This window comes from Diabrotica virgifera, chromosome 5, assembly GCF_917563875.1.
Source record: "Diabrotica virgifera virgifera chromosome 5, PGI_DIABVI_V3a".
NCBI lineage: Eukaryota > Metazoa > Arthropoda > Insecta > Coleoptera > Chrysomelidae > Diabrotica > Diabrotica virgifera.
In genome coordinates this window covers 28,147,652-28,152,064 of record NC_065447.1, presented here as the reverse complement: position 1 = coordinate 28,152,064, position 4,413 = coordinate 28,147,652, and positions in this window count along the sequence as shown.

Below are 4,413 nucleotides of genomic sequence, written 5' to 3'. Positions count from 1 at the left end.
GCATGGTCTAACACTTCATATGCAAATATAAAATATTATATTTTATCAATATTATACGAGGTATGTGAAAAAATTATATTTCGCCCAATAAATATGTACCTATTTACCTTTATAGTTCACAATATTTCGATTAGAAAAGTGTAATTGCATATTTACACATCGTTTTTAATTTTGAACAACTTTCTATAATAACAATTTTCAGTATTATGAAAAATATAGGTATTTTACTCATAACTGAAATTTGTTTCATTGGATTCTACTTCTTTTTCATTTAGTTTTCCGCCATTTTGGATCCGCCATTTTTAAGTTTAAATTTTTAATCTTTAATTCAGATTTAACAACCTGTTAAAAAGAAAGACAATAAATGTTTTAGAAAAATGTTCTTTTTTATGTTCTTTTTAGAAAATCCGCATTTTGGATCCGCCATTTTATAGTTTATAATGTTAACATTTAAGTTAGGTTTATCAAAGCTCTCAAAAATAAATATATCTAGAAATAAATACATTTTGTAAAAAAATTATTATTTTACAACTATTTTCTAAGTTATCCGCCATTTTGGATCTGCCATTTTATAATTTAAATTATCAAAATTTGATTCAGGTTCAACAACCTCTCAAAAATATTCACATATATGTAAACAAACACGTTTTATAAAAAAAATTCGGATTTTACAACTACTTTTTAAGGATTTTTAGGAAAGAATCCGCCATTTTGAATTTGCAAATTGTAATGTCAGATTCGGGTTCAGCATAATCAAAACTAAAATAAAAACATTTTTTATCAAAATAAAATGTTGAATTCACCCATATTCTTAACATTATTTATACAAAAAAAATTGTTATTGTTTAAACAATTAATAAACAGTTAGCGGCGAAATTTGTGAGTAGAACTTTTTACTTTAACATATTTATAAACTAACAAAAAAAGTTTTAGGAAAATATAACCGCGTTTGATTTTTTCCGAAACATTGTATCTTTTCGTTCTAATTGCACTCCCCTATTACTGGCTTTATTAATCTATTAAATTTATCCATCAAATAAATTAGCAAATTAGCGTGAAATTACTTTTTTAGCTTAGTTCTTAGCTATGCTCATTTAGACGCTTTGCGACGAAGAGGCTAAGAAGCAGGATCGGAAATATTTTCCTAAATAAAAAAAAAAAGAATGTGTGTGTACTTTGTACGCACGTAAGAAGGTATTCTTCTACTATATGATTTCTTAAAAATAAATATACTTTAAACAGTTTGTTTTAATTTTTTTTAAACACCAAACTAAATTTGTGTTTACCGTTTTCAAAAAAATAAAAAAAATATATAGGACTGCACTGGATTCGAACTCAAGACCTCTCGATCTCTGGCCGAATGCTATACCAAATACGCTACGACGACTGTGTCTGTATCGGTTCGAACGTACCTAATGACAATTCACGGTAACAAACAGACAAGGTGATGTATAATAAATATACAATAAAATGTTTTAATAATACTCATCTTACTCCCGAGGAAGACAAATCCAAAGACACAAAAATTATAATAAATATATTTACTAAAAACACTAATATATTCTTTTCACACCTTTTCTTGCACTGATATTAGTATGGTATAGTTAGACCCAAACCCAGACATCCAAAGTGAAAGTTATCCTCCAACACCAAATTGTTCTATATGGTCCACATAATGTTCAGAAAAAAGTCACACCATTTTGAGCGTCGGGTTTGGGGGGAGAGGGGGGAGAAATCTGCAAATTCCTAGTTTTTTACGTTTTTCGTCAATATTTCTAAAACTAAGCGGTTTAGCATGAACAACCCTCTACACAAAATTGTTCTACATTAAATTTGAAATAAAAAAGGCCCTATGCATAACCCTTCTAAAATAAACGGTTCCAAAGTTACTGAGGTAGTATAGTATAATTGGTCCAAAAAAAGCCTAACCCAGACATCCAAAGTAAAAGTTTTCCTTCAACACCAAATTGTTCTACAGTGAGCACGTAAAGGTTGGAATAAATTAATTTTCTCGAGAATGGATGATTTTAGAAAAAAAATCCCGAAACAGGTCAATTTTTATTTTTAAATAACGACTTTTTGGCATATATATCATACTAGTGACGTCACCCATCTGGGCGTGATGACGTCATCGATGATTTTTTTAAAGAGAATAGGGGTCGTGTGATAGCTCATTAGAAAGGTAATTCAATTCTCTATTCAGTAATATAAACACTAACATAATTATGTATACAGGGTGTCCAAAAAATTTTTTTGTGGATTAAATTTATTGACATAAAAAGAAGAATGCATATAATTTATTTAATTTAAAATACATTTTACTGCTGTCAGAAAACTGAAAAAAAAATGTCTTTTTGAAAAATAATCGTTGCTTTTCCCTTAAATTAAATGTTCAAATTGTCACGAGGCTGATGAGTGGCGGCTTTAATATTGAATTTAAGCAAAAAACAATATTTATTTGCGAAATAAACTTTTTTTCCTGTTTTCTGATAGCAGTAAAATGTATTTTGAATTAAATAAATTACACACATTCTTCTTTTTATGTCAATACATTTACTTAAAAAAAATTTTTTTGGATAACCTGTATAAATAATTACGTTAACGTTTATATTACTGAATAGAGAACTGAATTACCTTTCAAACGAGCTATCACACGACCCCTATTCTTATTTAAAAAAATCATTGATGGCGTCATCACGCCCAGAGGGGTGACGTCACTAGTATGATATATATGCCAAAAAGTCGTAATTTAAAAATAAAAATTGACCTGTTTTGGGATTTTTTTCCAAAATCGTCCACTCTCGAGAAAATGAATTTATTCCAACCTTTACGTGCTCACTGTATATGGTCCACATATTGTTCAGTAAAATGTTACACCATTTTGAGCGTCCGGTTTGGGGGGGGGGGTGATGGAGGAGAGGTCGGTAAATTAGTAGTTTTTTTAAGTTTTTCGTCAATATTTCTAAAACTAGGCTTTAGCGTAAGGAATGTTCTATACAAAAATGTTCTACATAAAATTTAAAACAAAAAAGGTTATATACATAATTGTTATAAAATTAACGGTTCCAGAGTTACGGAGGGTGAAAAGTGGAGGTTTTCGATACTTTTTATATTTACCGAATTTTTCCCCCTCTCCCCCCAAATCCGACGCTCAAAATGGTGTGACTATTTTCTGAACATTATGTCGACCATATAGAACAATTTGGTGTTGGAGGATAACTTTCACTTTGGATGTCTGGGTTTTTGGTGTAGTTATATCATAAATATTGCCCAAAAAATATAAAAAGTATCGAAAACCTCGACTTTTCACCCTCCGTAACTCTGGAACCGTTGATTTTATAACAATTATGTATAGAATATTTTTTATTTTAAATTTCATGTAGAACATTTTGGTATATAACATTGTTTACGCTAAAGCATAGTATTAGAAATATTGACGAAAAACTTAAAAAAACTACTAATTTACCGGCTTCTCTCCCATCTCCCTCCCAAACCGGACGCTCAAAATGGTGTAATTTTTTACTGAACAATATGTGGACCATATAGAACATTTTGGTGTTGGAGGAAAACTTTTACTTTGGATGTTTGGGTTAGGCCTTTTTTTGGACCAGTTATACTATACTACCTCCGTAACTTTGGAACCATTCATTTTAGAAAGATTATGCAATGGACCTTTTTTATTTCAAATTTAATGTAGAACAATTTTGTATAGAAGGTTGTTAATGTTAAACCGCATAGTTTTAGAATTATTGGCGAAAATTTTAAAAAACTACGAATTTACCGATTTCTCCCCCCTCTCCCCCCCAAACCCGACGCTCAAAACGGTGTGACTTTTTTCTGGAATATATGGCTATTTTCTCAGCTTCCTATAATGAACATTACGAGAATTTTCTATATAATTACAATAATTAATAAACTTACGTCTTATAATTGGCTCCGTGCGTCTCCCCTCTACTTACAGTCACGTGACACGCTGTCAGATTTTGTCAGGACGTTTTAACATTGAGTCTTATGGGATTATTTTGTTAAACTTGAATATTTTATTTTGTAGTGATAATAACCGAATACAATTGTTAGAATTCATTAGTTATTAATTTATACTGTAATTTATAGTGCAACAAAAATATTTTCTTTTTCGTTAATAAAGATTTATTGACATAAACTGCGATAGTGAGGTTATGTATACAAAATCAAACTGATAATCAATATTGGAAATAGAAGAATTTATATCAGATTAAGGGCGTTTTTATTTTCTGTTTATATTAATACATAATATCACTAGCGGGACAGGGCATTTTTTTTAAATGTCTCATTTAAACATACACAAAGCGTCCTGATAAAATTTCAAAAAACCGCCACCATGAGCAGGTCGGTCGATTTTGCTTTGACACTTTGTTAACGCTCAGAGCGAAT